Source organism: Cupressus sempervirens, chromosome 7 (assembly GCF_028749045.1).
Source record: "Cupressus sempervirens isolate cs-2001-9-10 chromosome 7, ASM2874904v1, whole genome shotgun sequence".
NCBI classification, from domain to species: Eukaryota; Viridiplantae; Streptophyta; class Pinopsida; order Cupressales; family Cupressaceae; genus Cupressus; species Cupressus sempervirens.
The window spans coordinates 422,951,522-422,969,824 of record NC_143124.1 but is presented as its reverse complement, the minus strand read 5'-3'; the positions used below and the strand labels follow the sequence as shown (position 1 = coordinate 422,969,824).

The 18,303-nt window shown below is 38.0% G+C and overlaps 1 protein-coding gene across 2 annotated transcripts in view; it reads right to left on the bottom strand.

Annotated features, from left to right (window-relative positions):
• The window catches only part of PFD5 (prefoldin 5), a 52,205-nt gene that overhangs the window by 33,158 nt on the left and 744 nt on the right, over positions 1–18,303 (bottom strand). The gene's annotated exons all lie outside the window — the stretch shown is intronic.

Sequence of the window (18,303 nt, the reverse complement as noted above, 5' to 3'; positions counted from 1 at the left end):
AATCCGAAACCCTCATGCACTGGCTGTGTAGTTAGAGATTGGTCAAGAAATATCTTGGCTATAAAATCAAAGAAATTACTTGAGGGCACCAACAAAGAAGCAAATTTTCAAGCTACATGGCCAGCCTTTAGTACATGTTGAAAACTTCGCTACAATCGGATACATCTGGAGGGAGATTCACAAATAATTGTGAATGCAATTAGACAAAGGAAAAGTCTGAATTGGAGAATAAGAAGATATTTGCACCCAACTCGGCATCTTTTGGAGGAATGTGAGGAATTTTATATCACCCATATCAATAGAGAAGGAAATATGTTGGCTTAGAGATTGGCAAAGAGGGCAGTGGATGAGCTGATAGTAAAAGGGAGTTCTCAGTTTACTGTTGCAGGATATTTAGCAGGTAGTTAATTTGGTTTGGGTCGGACAAAGTGAGGTTAGATCATATGGAAGGTGAATTTCAGTTGGACAATATCAAGTGGATTTTTTGAGGGTGAAAAATGATGATGTCAGCTAACATGTGGAGAATTTAAAGAGCAGTTTAATTACCAATGAGTCAAATTGAATGGGAAGTTTTTTGCATTGCAAATGACACATTGAGATATCACAGAAGCAACCTTTTCTTTGCAGGTAAAATCTTGGTAAATTGCTTTCTAAGGGGCAATTACGGACAGTAGATTGCACGATGTATTTCATTACCAGTCTTCCATGGAGCTACAACTGCTGAAGAAGCTACTAGGAGAAACATGGAGCTTAATAGTAGGTATAGAACCTATGCAGACACTGTGGCAGTCTTTGTGGTGTGGGTCATGGAGTTTGAGGAGAAATTAACAGTACAAAAAGTTGTGGAGCAGTGTGTCAAAGCTGAATAGAAGAGCGATAAGTCAAAGTAGCTAGAGATGGCTGTAAAAGGGGGAAACCTCAAAAATAAAGGTGCATGCTGGTTAAGAATCTATCAGCACTATAACAGCCCCCTTGTACTATTCTTTATCTTTGGCATGACCTTCAATGAAGACCACCAGTGAACTCAAAGAAACGCACAATTGGACTTCCTCAAGGAGATGGGCATTATAGCAGCAAGAGACAAGAAGCAGCATGGGGTGGTTGGAGAGTCATTTACAATGGCAGATGATGAGAAAAGTTTGACTGAGAAAAAAGTATATTGACATGTTTTTGTATGTCAGATGGTGATAGCGTAGTAGGGTAGTAGGATAGTATAGAAATGAGACTCGACCAGACTTGCAAGTACTCGGTGAATCACAAGGTAGGGAAAAGGTAGTGAGTTTCTGAGGCTTGCACTCAAACTCTACCAAGTTTTTGCTAGAATCAAAAAGACTAGAGACTTCCCCAGACTTGCTGAGCCTTGGCAAATCTAGGCATACGACTCAGCTTTTTTTCTACAAAACTAACATGATTTCAATGCTTTTTTGGTTTATTGCATGCCCCTAGAATACACATGAAGTATAACATTTATTTCCCCGTCTTTGTCTTCAACTCAATCTCATTCTCTTCATCAAAATATAACATTTAAGTATAAGTAATGCACTTTATGTTATATTCATGTATATTGGTAGGATTTTGGGAGTGGCTTCAGATCTCTAGGAGTTTTGATGCAAATTCTAGGTTTCAGATCTTATAAAAAAATTAACTTAGTCAATTTACAGTAATCAACATGCTCCTATCAACATTCTTTCTCTCTATCTCACTCTCTTTATCTTGCTATCACACTAGAATAGTCTCTCTCCCTATCACTCTCTCTCTATCTCCTCTCTCTAACTCTCTCTCTCACCCTCAGACCTTGCAAGGTGCTACCCTCAACATCGTTTTGGTGTTTACCTCCAAATCCCATCAAACTAAATTCTAAGAAAGTAATAGGGCAATGATGAATCATGATCATAAAAATAGACATAATACCAAAGCTGTTAGTTCAGGTTCAGATTCAGATTCAGGTTTAAGGAACCGATTTGCTAGTACGATAAAATTTTGAAATGGAATTTGTGTTCATTTGGGTTTGTTAGTTGTGCCATCAACATTGAGAGGAATTCAAAAATTATCATCCATGCCATCACTTCAAGTTGCATCCCAAGTTGGAAATTTGCACATGCATTGATCTTATCAAAGAGCAACTCATTGGCATTCCAAACTACACACTAAGCCATGTGTTCCAAGAAGCAAACATGGTGACAAATTACTTATCCAAGGTAGTGCTAGAACAAGAAGATACAATCATTGACAGAAACGCTTCCCAATGGCACAACCTTCAACATATTCGTGATGAGGACACAATAGTCAAGGAATTGTTTCGGACAGGGGCACATCTCCATCTGTTTTTCCCTCACTAGAGTTGTAGAAGATGATATTATTTGTGAAATCATGCAAAGAAATCATTGGCCAAGGTACACACCCTTTACACTCTTGAGGCATCTTGTCTACATGATCCTATGCACCACCAACAACATTGAGCAGGCTCATCGGGCCATTAAAAGACAAGAGAGCTCTAAGCGTAAGTTTGAAACACATTTTAAATTTTTATTATAAAATAATTTTATTTAATATAGAAAATTTTAACACATTTTTATTTTATACATTAAACATAATATGTTTACTTAAAGGAGTAATTGTAGCAGAAAATATCTCGAATGTCTCTCATCGACAATTCGTAGATGACACGATTCTTCCAAGGGAAAGTACAATAATAGAAGTACAAAACTTCAAACAGATTATACAAGAATACACGAGAGCATCTAGGCAAAAGGTAAATGCAGAACAGTCAGAGATATTCTTCATCAATACAGTACAGGAAGTTGAGGATGCCATATGTAGAGAAATGAGATACGAAAAGGGTTCCTTCCCAAGTAAGTATCTAGGGATATATTTAGAAAAACATACAAAAAGATCTAAAACATGGAATAATATCTTAGAAAAAGTGGACAAGAAAATGGAAAATTGGAAAGGGAGATGATTAACCAAGGCAAGAAGAACTTTGAAAATCAAAGTGGTTCTATCAGCCATCCCAAGTCTACCCTTACCTAAGGGTGTGAATAAAAAACTAGAAGGAAAACTCTGAAATTTCTTCTAGAAAGGATTGGAAGAGAAAAAGAAATTAGCACTTATAAAGTGGGAAAGTATACACAAACGTAATGAATTGGGAGGATTAGGCATCAATTACCTAAATTGGCAAAATGAAGCATTAGGAGCAAAATTAGTATGGCAAATGTACCAAGAAAGAAATAGTAAATGGGCTAAGAACCTGTATCATAAATATTTAAACTATACTGATCCAACATCTTTATTCAGAATAAGAAATCCTCCCAAAAGGTCAAAGATATGGAACTTTATGATGAAACACCAACAGCTTATTAGCAAATTCTTAACCTGGGATTCAAGAAATGGAAACAAAGCTTTACTCTGGGAGGATTCCTCAAATGTGTACCCTCCCCTAGACTTTCTCAACATACCTATTAATATAAGAAACTCCCTTGTGAACCTATGGGGTAAGCAATTAGTTAACTACAAAAAATTGGAATGGGTAAATGGGGAGGATCTGTGGAAATGGAGATCTTTAGAAGGTATAGAAATAATGAATGAAGAAAAACTAATCTTTGAGTAGCTTCTCAAGCAACAACAGATCAATCATAAAAATAGAGAGGATAGACTAATATAGGGTGCTTCTAAAGATGGTCAATATAGTGTAAAGAAAGGATATAAACTTAAATCTCACCACAAAGATGGGAAAAAGCATGCATCCCCTTAAGCTATGTTGGGACTCCGCATGCTTGCCAAAAAAAGTAATGTTCCTTTGGGCAGCATCTCAAAAGAGAATACCAACAGCTGACAGGTTTAGGAAGATAGGCTTTGAGGGGCCCTCTAGATGCTCACTTTGTAAAGAAAACTTAGAAACAGCAGAACATATATTATATCAATGCCCATACACGTAAGTCTATTGGAGATGGCTTAGCAAAATGTTAAATTGGTCTTCTTCATTACTAGATAATTTAGAGGATCATCTAATTAACTGGCCTGTAGAGAGCAAAAGTGAGGTATATGGTAAATTGTGGAGTATCTCCCCTTCTATCCTCTTAAGGGAAATTTGGAAAGAAAGAAGCAGGCGTATTTTTGTAAATTCAAAACTCAATATTCCCTCCCTTCTCAATAAAGTAGAAACTTGCATAATGGAGGTTATGAATAGTCACCTAAGAAAAGTTATAAAAGAAGAAGGAACCTTTCAAATTGGGACACTGAAATGAAAAAGAATTGGATCAATTTAATCAATCCTCCTTTAACTTATCTAAAGAAAAATCTACAAGCCCGAAAGGATTGTAGATGGGAACTGCCACCAATTGGATGAAAATAAACTAAATTTGGATGGAGCATCAAGAGGAAATCCAGGAGAAGCAGGTATCATTTGCTCAGAGTCGGGTGAATGGATACTAAAGAAAGCTAAACCAATAGGTATGGCAATGAATAATATAGCTGAATTAGAAGCGCTATAGGAAGAACTTAATCAGAGCCTAAATTAGGAATAAGAAGACTAATCATCGAAGGGGACTCTCAAATTATCATCAATGCACTAAGAAAAAGAACGACGCCAAATTGGATTATTAACTTTAAACTAGAGATAGTTCTAAATATTACAGATAAGTTTGAGAAAACAAGATTTCTTCATATTTATCGAGAGGGAAATAAAAAAGCAGATCACCTAGCAAACAGGGGTGTGGATGGAGAAAACATTACTATTCAGGCATCAGGAAACATTCGGTAGTATGAGATCCTTCTCTATTCAAAATAACCTAAGTAAAACGAATACTAATGCTTTGTTTTGATACTCTTATCTATTTTCTATACGTATCCCCTTAGGATTATAATCAACTATTAGTATCTACTTTTATAATATCCAAATATATTATAAAGTAAAAATTCAAGAATATTGCGTGAACATCTCAACCTATATAAATATCCTACCTATCTTTATGAACTCCTAGACTAGAGCGTCATCATGTTAAAGTATGGGCATTAGTGTCGTGGTTGTATTCATGATTACTAATCTAGAATCATCTAGGCTCTTATTGAAGGCTGAGTTAACTCATCGATCTATTTAAGATTTTTCGTTTGTTCATCTATCACTATCATTTTGTCCTTTTCTCCTTAGGTTAAAATGGAACCTACTATTTCTCTGTATCATGCATTGGAAGCCAGAACTATGGCATTCATGGATTCAATAAAACCAGAGCGTTGGAATAGGATTCTAAATCTTGTCGATAATATGACTAGGGTTGTTGTAAGTGGGGCTTTAGGGGAAAGGTCCTTTGATTATGGTTATACCTGGCGTACCAATAGTGATGTTATAGGGTCTTTTATAGCTTGCATGTTTAGAGCTCATATAGGTCAGTGGGAGATCATTCGGCTATCCTCTAATATTTTTGACCCTATTTGGTTACAAGTGCTTGAAGAAGCAGTCTTGGGTTTCCTTTTGCAAAAATTTACATGGCTAACCCCCCAGGAAGTTTGGAGCAAGCTTATGTAATTAGGCATTTGGTTCTGTATATCAGAGATGTTAACCACTTCAACCAGATATGGCCTAAGATGGAGGCTAGTATAAATTTTTTGTTGCATTGGAGGGGTATTGTTAAGGCCCAGGATAACGGATGGTCGCTTCATTATCTTCACATCTTTGACTCTTACATTGAGCCTAGGGTAGTTTTCGAAGACCTTAGAAGACTTGACTTCTCTCTACCGAATTTGTATAAATCCAGCAGATAATATGATCATGATCTACTGGAAGCTTGAGGAAGATATATAACGTGTTCAGCCTCCTTTCTTGTGTTTTACTTATATCCTCAGGGGTCCTTTGTTTGGGGTTTTTTGTTGCCTCAATTGGTGTTAGTTTTCTGGCTGACAGGCAGGGGTTTTGAGCATCTTTTTGGACTACTGCCCTTTTCATGGAAGGCTTTGATCAATTTTCTTAAGGGCAACCCCAGGGAAACCATTTTAAATCAGTGGTAGGATGTCTTTCTTATGTAGTTTCCCTTGTTCCTTGGCTGTTATTTGGTTTGCCAAGAGGATCCCTTGGTTTATCTGTATCAGGAATTTTGATTTCAGATAGTATTAATGTACAAACTATGCAGGGCGATATATATCAACTATTCCCAATAGATGTTTGTAGTAAATTGTTGTCATGAGTTTATACAGCACACACTGTTTTTGTATTGTATCATTTTGAAAGTTAATAGAATACAGTTCTTAAATTGATTTCTTATAGTTCATATAGCCTCAGAATTGGGTATAGACTAGGAAAGATATTCGGAATAAAACGAAATTGTTTGTGATCAGAATCCAATAGCAGAGGAGGATGAATCAAAGAGTATAATCTAATTAGAGGTTCAGAACATAGTGATGAACATGTTAGCACCTCAAAATCTCAATTAAGAAACAAAAAAGTCAGAATATAAAACTTAAAAGTAAATAGAAGCTGTACCAGGGGACAACATTTTAATGAGTAAAGCAACATCTTGATTGAATAAAATCAAAGTAGACAAAGTAAGTATTTAAGCTTAATAACCTAAGAAGAACGCACCATTGATAAATCCAATCAGAAATTTGGAGAACTAATTTAAATTCAAAAAATGGATAAACTTTCAATCAAAATTAAGTAGGAAAGATAATCAAGATAGAACAAGATCTGGCATAAATCTTCTAATCATAACAATAATCAGTAAAATAGCAATGGCTTTGTTGGATATCTTGTCATTATGCTGACCCTTGTCAATATTTCTTCCCTTTTTCAAACAGTTTTAACATTAATAAATTTAAATGAATACTGGTCCATTATTTCAGCACTCAGAGTAATAAGATAAGAAATGGTAATGAAGATTTATATTATTTTATCTCTCTCCCTTCTATCTTTTAGATTTCTATATTGTTTAGAAAACTCTAAATTGATAGTGTCTTTAGCCATTGATATATTTGTAGTCTTATAAATTAAATACCCCCAATTACATGGCAAAGAAAGGTTTAAACATTTCTGTGGTTTTCCTTATTTAGACTAACAGTTTAAATGAGTGTGAATTTTGTAACAAAATACAGTGGTTATGAAGAAAGAAACAATATCAAAGCTAAAAAAATTCAGATGAAAGGATCCACCTAGTCAAGCAAAAATTAATAAAGAGTTCAAATTTCCCTAAAAAGTAAATATGGAATCACAATGAAAGGAAAACCTTTCAAGTTGAAAATGTAATCAAAGCAATTGTACAAAAAACATATACAAGTAAATCATTGTAAAGAAATGATAATTCTAAAAAACTTGTAAACTGGGGTATTGCCCCTTTTATGATGTAAAAGTGTATAGGACAAATGTCTCAAGCAAGACTTGAGGTTTTCTTCTCTGTTCTTTCCTACCAGTGCCCGTTTGAACGGAGTCAATGTAAATTTTTTTATTTAATCAATATAAATAATATGGCTACAGCCTTTTACCGATCAAAAAAAAAATTAATATGTTTATTATAATATTTAGCGAAACTTAATTTAAATATTAGACTTCTAATTTTAAAATATTATAATATTTAAAAAATTTAATATGTTTATTATAATATATAGCGAAACTTAATTTAAATATTAGACTTATAATTTTAAAATATTATAATATTTATTTGATATATAAAACATGATATTTTTATTTTTATTAAAATGACAATTTTGAACATATTTAAACACATTTTTTTGGTAAGTTTTTTTCCATGTCAAACTTCATTTGAATTTTACCATTCGCGAATACAAATTTGAACGTTGCGGGCCCATTACATTGTCACTTTGGCAAAAGGACTTTTATTAAAAAAGGTGTTTTTTTTTTTTTTAAATGCTAAAAATCATCTGAATGCTTAGTTACCAAGTGGGTGCATCCTGTCCACAAATCAAGATGCTGGGGCATCATGGTGCGGGATGTTGGTCTGGTGTGTTCGAATGTGCATCTGGATGCACCCACAAGGAGAAAAAGCACTCGCAGTGAGTATCCGGATGCACCCAGATGCCCAGCACTCAGGAATATCCATCTGAAATCCTCTTTCAAATAGGGCACATCACAAAATACATGTTCAAAATTTGTCTCCTCTGACCTATGCTCTGTGGGTACTCATTTTGAGTAAAAACAACGAGTATTTAGCAAAGCATCAAGTATTCAGTAAACTTTCTAACTATTGTTCTAACCATAGTTCAAAATCTCGACATTACTTTATAACTACATGTGAGGCCCATCCTCCTGCAACCCTTTACAACTACATGTTACCTTGACATTACTATAACTTTTGCCAAATGGTTTCATGATTACCTACATTGGATATTACTACATGAGTATTATGCATGTTGATTTTTGTTTTCATAGACATTGTTCTATATGGTTATATCAATGGGTTGGTATCTACTTTAATGATTAATCGATAGAACATCATGATTGCTGGAATATTGTCATGGATGTCAAAGGTGCCAAGATTGTTGTCATTGATGTCATGAGAAGAACCTCCTTATAGCAATATCGTGAGAATGCTCGAAATAACAGAATACAAAGTGATAGCAGAACTCAGAATGAATCTACTGATCGCAGGCCACTTCGAGGGGGTAACCTCCTTTGAGCAAGCTCAATACAATAAATTCGTCCGTGCCCATCAAGGGCCTCAACCTATTCTTATATACTGGGTACGATCTAGAAAAGTAATACTACCTATGCATGTGGGATAATAAAATAAACTCACGGGACGACTTACAAAGCATATGCGTCCAACAACTCTACTCTAACAAAATAAACAGAAGGAACACACAGGTTCCTAACATCCCCTCTCCCTTAGAAAAAAGCTTTGTCCTCAAAGCTTAAGGTGTGGAAATTGTTGTTGAATCTGAAGAAGGGGTTCCCAGGTAGCATCCTCTGGTTGCATGCCATGCCACTGAATCAAGACCTCAGAGATGGAGCGAGAACGAAGCTGGCGAGTGCGCTGGTCAATGATTGCCACCGGCTCCAGGATAATGGATCCTTCCGTATCCATTTCAGGGAGAGTAGTTTGTGCTCTGACAGTGGTACCCAGAACTTTCTTTAGACAAGAAACATGAAAGACTGGATGAATGCGGGAAGAAGGAGGAAGTTCCAGTTTATAAGCAACTGAACCAATCTTCTGCAGAACCTGATAAGGCCCATAAAATTTTGGGGCCAGCTTATGACGCCCTTTCAGCTTTAGGGAGGATTGTTTGTATGGCTGTAGACGAAGAAAAACCATATCCCCAACTTGAAATGAGCGCTCAGAACGGTGTTGATCTGCTTGTTGTTTCATCCGATTACGGGCCATGTGAAGATTATCCTGTAAGGTACGAAGAATCTGATCCCTGCTGCGGAGAACTATGTCAACTGCCTGGACTGGTGAGCTGTTGGGAGTGTAGGGAAGGAGCACTGGAGGTGCCTGACCATAGACTGCTTCATATGGAGTCATTTTAGAGGCAGTGTGGTAAGAGGTATTGTACCACCATTCAGCTAAAGGGAGCCACTTGGCCCACTGATGTTGCTGTTCGGAAGTGAAGCAACGAAGATAAGTTTCCAAGCATTTATTGACAATTTCCGTTTGACCATCAGTTTGTGGGTGATAGCCCGAACTCATCTTCAGTTTGGTGCCAGTTTTCTGAAACAGTTCAGTCCAAAAATGACTGGTAAAAGTTGCATCACGATCAGAGACAATGGAAGAAGGGAGTCCATGAAGACGAAATATCTGGTCCATGAAGATTTGTGCAATAGAGGAGGCAGTATAGGGGTGGCTGAGGGCACAAAAATGACTATATTTCGAGAGACGATCAACCACAACCAAGATCACTGTTTTGCCACCGGATTTAGGAAGCCCTTCAATGAAATCCATAGAAATATCAGTCCAAATCCGTGTAGGGATGGGCAATGGTTCGAGCAAGCCAGGAAGGAGGGTCGTTTCACCCTTGTGGCGTTGGCAAGTATCACATTCAGCCACCATCTGTTGAATCGTCTGTTTCATTCCTTTCCAAAAGAAGTTTCTCCTTGCTCGCTCATAAGTTTTGAGGAAGCCTGAGTGCCCTGCTGAAGGAGAAGCATGGAGTTCATAAAAAATAGCTTGATGTAGAGCTGGGTTCTGAGGAAGCACTAGCCGACCCTTGTATCGAAGAGAAGAACCATCCCAAGAGTAATGTGGTATAGCAGAAGGATTATTGGCTAGCTGGTGAATGATTTGAGATAAAGAAGAGTCACTGTCATAGCCCTGCTGAACAGACGCTAACCAATTGGGAATGGGCTTAGAAATAGCGGAAAGGGAAGCTTGATTATCAAATGTGCGAGAAAGAGCATCTGCCACAATATTCTCCTTACCCTTCTTGTAGGTGATCTCATAATCATACCCCATGAGTTTGCTGACCCATTTCTGTTGTGTAGGAGAGGATACCCGTTGTTCCAGGAAGTATTTCAGACTTTGGTGATCGGTTCTGATGCAAAAATGACTCCCTAAGAGGTATGGCCGCCACTTCTGTACAGCATGCAAAATAGCCATCATTTCTTTTTCATAAGTAGAGAGGGCTAGATTCTTACCAGAGAGGGCTTTGCTAGTGAACGCAATAGGATGGTCATCTTGTAGGAGAACAGCACCCAATCCATTGCCGCAAGCATCACTCTCAATAGTGAAGGGTTTGGAAAAATCTGGCATCGCGAGAACAGGTGTACTGCACATAGCCTGTTTCAGTTGTTCAAATGCAGTCTCAGCAACAGGGGTCCAGGAGAAGGCATCCTTTTTTAACAGAGCTGTCAATGGTGCTGCAATTTTCCCGTAATCTTTGACAAACTTGCGGTAGTAGCCAGTCAACCCCAAAAAACCCCGAAGGCTCTTGAGAGTTTTAGGATGCGGCCAAGTTTTCATGGCATCTATTTTTGTAGGATCCACCCGCACTCCATGGTGTGCAACAATATGCCCGAGATACTCCACTTCCTCCTGGCCAAACACACATTTAGATAGTTTTGCATAGAGTTGATGATCAGAGAGAAGTTGCAAGACAAGCTCCAGATGATGGAGATGCTCAGCCCAAGTTTTGCTATATATGAGGATATCATCAAAGAAGACTAGAATGAATTTCCGGAGGTATGGTCGAAATATGTTATTCATCACTGCCTGAAATATTGAAGGAGCATTCGTGAGGCCAAAGGGCATGACTAAAAATTCATAGTGACCATCATGTGTGCGGAAGGCAGTTTTAGGTATATCCTCCTCATTAACCCGAATTTGATGATACCCAGAACGAAGATCTAACTTGGAGAAAAAATGAGCCCCATGAAGTTCATCAAGAAGTTCATCAACAACTGGAATGGGAAACTTGTCCTTTATAGTGAGATGATTAAGTGCTCGGAAATCAATGCAGAGTCGCCATGACCCATCTTTTTTGCGAACAAGCAGAACTGGAGAAGAAAAGGAACTGGTACTAGGGCGAATAATACCTTGCTTCAGTAAGTCACGGACAAGTATCTCGATTTCGGTCTTCTGATGAAATGGGTAGCGGTAGGGCCTGATGTTGGGCGGAACACTGCCAGGAAGGAGCTGAATACGGTGGTCCTCTGGACGAGAAGGAGGTAATCCCACAGGTTCAGCAAATATACCAGAATACTTGTCCAAAATGTGTTGGAGATCGGCAGGAGTGCTAGAGACTGCTGATGGCTGCATCTGAATGGAATGGAGCTGAGCGATGACACCATGTGAATTCTTCTTAAGAAGTTTTTCCATACGGTGTGAACTGATGATGCTGAGAGACCCTGGTTGTAAGCCTTTCAAAGTGTGTTGGTGCCCCTCGGCTGAAAACTGCATCCAAAGTTCAGCAAAATCCCAGAGAATGGGGCCAAGAGTGCGTAACCATTGGGCACCCAAAACCACATCACAGCCACCTAAGGGTAAGGCAAACATGTCAGAGCGCATGTTATAATCTCCAATAGAGAGACGCACATTGCGACATTTCCCTTTACAAGGTAAAGTGCCCCCATTGGCAATCATGACTTCAAAGCTAGAGCAGGGATGGATAAAGCAATCAGCCTGTTTGGCTATTCGTGGATCAATGAAGTTATGAGTGCTACCAGAATCAATGAGTATAGTAAGAGGGATCTTCTTGAAGAAACCCTGGACCCGCATGGTTTGTGGAGTAGTGACTCCTGCCAAAGCATGGACAGATATCTCTGGTGGAGCTTCTGGGGAAGGAGGTTCAGGCTGGTGAGGCTCAACCTCAGCATCCACTGTTTCCTGAGCATCTACATATTCTTCCAGTTCCGGTGGAGAATCCACATCCAAGAGATAGAGCTTTTGCTGAACACATCTATGGCCCCGAGACCATTTCTCATCACAATTATAACAAAGCCCTTTGTCTCGCCTAACTCGCATCTCTGTTTCAGACAAGTGCTTGATCGGAGTAGTTCTGGGAGCTGGTATGACTGGAGGGTTGTGAGAACCTGTATTTCTGAATGGAACAAAATTAGATCTGGAGCGTTGTAGAGCACTAATCTTGTCTTCCGCTAACTTAGCCAACCCAAGGGCTTCCATCATTGTAGTAGGTCGAAACATTTTGACTTCTGAGCGAAGTGCATCCTTCAGACCACTGACAAAACAACTACGGAAGAATTCATCAGACAAGCCCTCTGTGTGATTAGCTAATTTTTCAAACTCTGTCTGGTATTCTCTTACAGTGCCTGTTTGACGCAGTTTAGTGAGTGCTCCTGTGAAATCATCAAAGGAACTAGGGCCAAAGCGCTCCAAAATGAGGGTGCACAATTCGCTCCACGTTGGGCCTACATTAGCCTTGATGTACCAACGGAACCATTGAAGAGCTTCATGTTCCAAATGAAAAGATGCAAGGGAGACTTTGTGGTTATCCAAAGTATTATGCAAGCTGAAATACTGCTCTGCCCTATAGATCCATCCAGTCGGATCAGAACCATCGAAGCGTGGAAAATCAAGCTTTGGTCCACGGAAATTGCCAGAAGAGGACCCAGTATCTCCTGAATGGTTTCGGCTCATGGCTGACTGCTGAAAGTTAAGACCCAGAATTTTGTCATCCAGATCTTGAAGTCTGGTTTTGAGGGATGCAATTTCCTCTTCCATGATTTTTGCTCCTGTACGCGTAACAACCATAAAACAAGGTTTTTTTTTTTTTTTTTTTTTTTTTTTTTTTTTTTTTTTTTTTTTTTTTTGAAATGGGTAGAAGATGAGAAACAAAAACTTTTTTAGTTACGGCAAACTTGGATTTGGGTAAAACTCATATAGGAAATGGGTGTTCGACGAGTGGTGGGAGACTATCTAGGGACAAGGGAAAAAGAAAAATGAGGGTTTCAAGGGTAGGGAGGCGAAATGAGGCGAACAGTTCAAGAGGGATAAGGGAGCAAAATGAGGAATTGAATCTTGTGGCTCAGTTTGGTGGCGATTGGATGAGAGGTGAAAAAGATAGGGCAAACCCTAAAATTAGATAAATGAGGAATTTAGGGCTTTGATATGTAAAATTTGGGGTTGGGTCGCCAAGGAAGGAAGTATGCGAAATGATATTGCAGACGTTCTGCGGAAGTATGAGCAGAAACAGAAAGCAAACAAGGAAGCTACGACTAAAAAACAGAAAAATTTTTACTCTTTTTCTTCTTTTTTTTTTTTTTTTTTTTTTTTTTTTTTTTTTTTTTTTTTTTCCTCTTCCTCTGAACAGTCGACTTAGAAAAATTCACTCACAGACAGAACAACTGAAAAGAGTTATTGCAATAACAAGAGATATTAGAAGTGAGAGGAACCTGAAGGCCACGACAGAAAAAAAAAATTTGATGTAATTTCCACCCAGCGAGCCCAAGAGAGTGCTCTGATACTAGATGAGAAGAACCTCCTTATAGCAATATCGTGAGAATGCTCGAAATAACAGAATACAAAGTGATAGCAGAACTCAGAATGAATCTACTGATCGCAGGCCACTTCGAGGGGGTAACCTCCTTTGAGCAAGCTCAATACAATAAATTCGTCCGTGCCCATCAAGGGCCTCAACCTATTCTTATATACTGGGTACGATCTAGAAAAGTAATACTACCTATGCATGTGGGATAATAAAATAAACTCACGGGACGACTTACAAAGCATATGCGTCCAACAACTCTACTCTAACAAAATAAACAGAAGGAACACACAGGTTCCTAACATGTCAAAGGGCCAATCAATGGCTTTCAAGTTGAATTATTTAAAGCAGAAGGAATATTTTATTTTGGATGATATCATCATGGGTTTTTTGGCTGACTTGTTTTTTCACAAGTGCTTTTTGACGACCTATTTACTAGGAGTTGCTTTTTTGGGCGATTTATTTTTTGTGAGTTGCTTTTTGATCAATCTACTTTTTTGTGACTTCTTTTTTGGCTGACTTACTTAGAAAAGGATATTTTAAATAAATAAAAATTGCTAGCTGACCTAGCTGAGCGGCCATGACCATTGGTAAAAGGTTGCATTTGAAGGGATATAAATAAATGTCATTTGAAATTCATTTTATCATCAATTCAATGAAAATCATTCTTACTTTAAGAGCAGACCTACAGAACAAGAAAAGCAGATCTATGAGAAAATATCAGACATTTTGTTGATGTTTTGAAAAGAATTTGTACATCTAGAGCAGATCTAAAACACTATTATTACCTTGCATTTCAAAGGTTGGAACCTTCTATTCTAAGAGATTGAGGGCTTGGTGCATTGAAAGAATTTGGACTCTGGAGTCTCTTGCTGAGTCGGAGCTCAGTGGAGGGGATTGGAACCCCCTATGGGTCAGTGCCTATGAACTCATAATCAGTTTCCTACAAAAAGCAATGTTTTACCATGATTTTCTCCCAAAAGGATTTTCACGTAAAATTTGAGTGTACATCTTATGTTCCTTTTGTTAGATCTTGAATTGTATGGATTGACTCTTCATTGTTTTAGGAATGCTTATAATTGCTGAAGTTTTAATTTTCTTATACCAATTCATCAACCTCCTCAATATAAGTATGTGTGTTTTTAACTTTTTTTCAGTTGGTATTAGAGCAGGTTCCATCAAAAAAGCTTAAGGTGATTCCTCCAATTGGTCCATCCAATGGCCAAGTATATAAGCATTGACTTCACTCACATATAGATGAATGCCTATGTTTTCCTCTACTCTAAATACAGGTGGAGCTTACATATAAGAAGGATGATCCGTTTCCAAACTCTTGTGTTTTCAACTCTTCGTTTGTTTTGCCATCTCAATGAGCACTCCTAGCTTTTCCATGATCAACTCCAATATCCTATCAAATCTTTCAAGCTCTGTCATTGAGGGTTATTTGAGATGTCATCCTCCAACTTGCTGAATCAGTCTTTGTCATCAAGAGCCAAACTGCCTTCTTTTTCATGGATCAAGCTTCTGAGTTGTATGATCCATCCTACAGTGAACACATCATTACAAACAAACCAAGAGATATCTAGCACTACCTATTCTAGTTAGGAGCATACAACTGCAAAACTGAAAACTACAAACATAACACACAGAACACACAGAACCACATCAAAATCAACGAAAGAAAATATGCTCTAACACCAATCTGATATGTACACAAGGTGGATATCCCACTTATTGAATTATCAACACAAATCCCATTTTTCCAAAAACCAAAATGACTGATATAGCTGATGAAGTCTATATAACACTAGCAGAAAACAATCCTAAAACCATCTCTAATGTGCATGCACATCAAGTAAGTTTATCTTAGTAGAAGAGAAATGCATAACTGACCATGAAAGTGGAACAAAACGAAATCTTGATCTAGAGAAACCAATATGGATGAAAACTCCAAAATAGTGAGAGATCCCATCCTCAAGCCACTAACTCCTTCCCGATTAAAGAAGTTTACTTCCTTCTAGAGTTTTTCATTTACTCAAATATACAAATTGATGTCTAAATGTCTACACAGAAATGTTAAGAGTTTCCAAACTCCCAAATCCAACATTTACAAGATCTGTTGACTGATAAAAAGTTGCAGAATTACAAATAATTACAAAATGAAACATACCAAAAGAGAAATCATATCCCAAGAATCCCCAGAGACTCTCCGAATGAAGCCCAAGAATGTCAGAGACTTAAAAGACAGTATCCCACATGCTCCAACTCACCTATCCACAAGCTCTATATTTTTGTCATTTCTGTGACAGATTTGACCACACATCCTGAATCCCTACTGCAATCAATGAGAATCAGCTGTGGTTGAGCTAGTATGGCAAATGCAGCCCTAGTCAAAACATCCCTAACGTTCTTTGTTTATCATTATTGAGGTCCAGTGGGAGTCCAAATCAGCCAGATAACTTCTATTCCTATTATTTTGCTCACAATTGGTCTGATTTTGCCGAAGGGAAATTGAGACTCTTCTTGCCTTCGTGCTAGGAGGCCTTTAAGAATGAATCATTGTAGCAAAGTTAGCCAATATACTAACTTTCCTGATCCAATTTCAGATAACTAGTCACAAAAGGGACCACTGTGCGATCACAGAAGAGGTGATCAGCTTGGTGGCTAAGAACATGGTCAAAGAGCAGGGTGGAGTCATACCAAACCAGAAAATCAAAACAGAAGTTTGGCAATGTCTTGCCATAATTGTTGAGCTAGTACAGAATCCTACGGCCTGAAAATCCTTTCCTCAGCAAGGCATAAGTTTAATTAAGAAATCGGATCAAAAAAGCTTTAATGGACATGATACATTTTATTCCTTGGAAATATGAACAGAAACTTGTCCTCGGCGGCATTATGGAGAAAACAGAAACTGCAGATTCCTTCAATTGTGTTGTGCCATTTCCAAATAGCTCTGCAAATTCGGCACCTATCAATGCCATACTGGAAGATTTGGAGTCCCAGCAGGCAGGAAAGTAAGCCGTTATCTGGAAAACAGAAGGCATGACATATATGCCTTGTGGGGGTGAAACTGCAATTGTGATGAAAAAATAGTCAGAGGTAGTGTTGCACAAGGAGTGTGAGGCAATTCTTTGTCAGGTCATGTCCTGATAGCGTGAAGCACAATTCTTGGAATTCAACTGTGATTCCTCCAGGAAGACCAAGTGGGCTTGGATGTCATGGTGAAGGCAGCAGGACTGAGAGCATACTCAACTGCAGGCACAAGATTTGCAGAGGAAACGAGGCAATTCATGAGCTTTCAACAATAGCCAGCAGGGCAAAGGAACTTTTTCAGCTTCTCAGGCAACATTGATTGGTGGCTGCATTTTCCTTTTGTTCTTGTCAAGGCTATCATATTCCCATTGGCCCTCAGCCATTGAACGTTTATCTGCTATACAGATCTGCATTATTCATCCATCTTTACGATGAGAAGATTAATAGGTTGCTAGTGGCTTACAGTATGGCATCATCTATGGCCTTAGTCAATGTCTATATTGGTATTTTTGTAAATTTTTGGAGCTACAGCAGTTGGCATTTACAAGCATGGCACACATTGAAAGGTTCGCTGGTTCCAAATCTAGTTAATTTTGGTTTGGAAAGAAGCAAACCGCATGTGGAACCTTCATTTGTTGATTTAAAAGACAAAATTAATAGTAAAAACCTGCTTCAAATTTTCTATATAGAGCTTATTTATCATAATATCCAGAAAGACAAAAATCTAAACTATGTACAAGTGAAAATTCAAGATCTACTAATTATGTTTTCGGTGTGCTTCGGTGCCACACGAACTGGGGAGATTGGATTTAAGGCAAGTATTTTCAAAGTATCGAAATCAAAGTAGTATAAAAGCTTATTGAACAATATATATAAGGCAGCATGTAGAGCTTCTTAACCTCGGAGGGTATTCTCAAAATCCTCTAGGCCTTCAGGTTAAAGGTAGACCTGAATAAAACTCCTTATCTGGAAATGAAAAGTAAATAAACAGAACCCAGTTCAAATCCTGACTGACAAAGGTGCTTCAAACTTTTAAACTAATATAGCTGGCAAGGAATAAAACCGATGCAGGCCATTTAAAATCCTCAAATAAGAATGGCAGTAGAGCATTTAAACATATGCAAACGACGGGAATAAAATCAAAGGTGTCATCCTGATATCCGTAATAACAGCGGTATTTAAACAGTGAAATGGATATGGATGATGAGCGATGATCCAAACGGAACCCACTTGAAATTGTGAGCAATATGAGTAGCAATAAACCATTTAAATAGATATGGACCATATAAGAATAGAATCCATGAAACCGCTCGAAACCATGAATTAACCATTATATAAATATACGTAATGAAGGAATAAAACCGATGCAACTAGCCTGAAATTATGAATTAA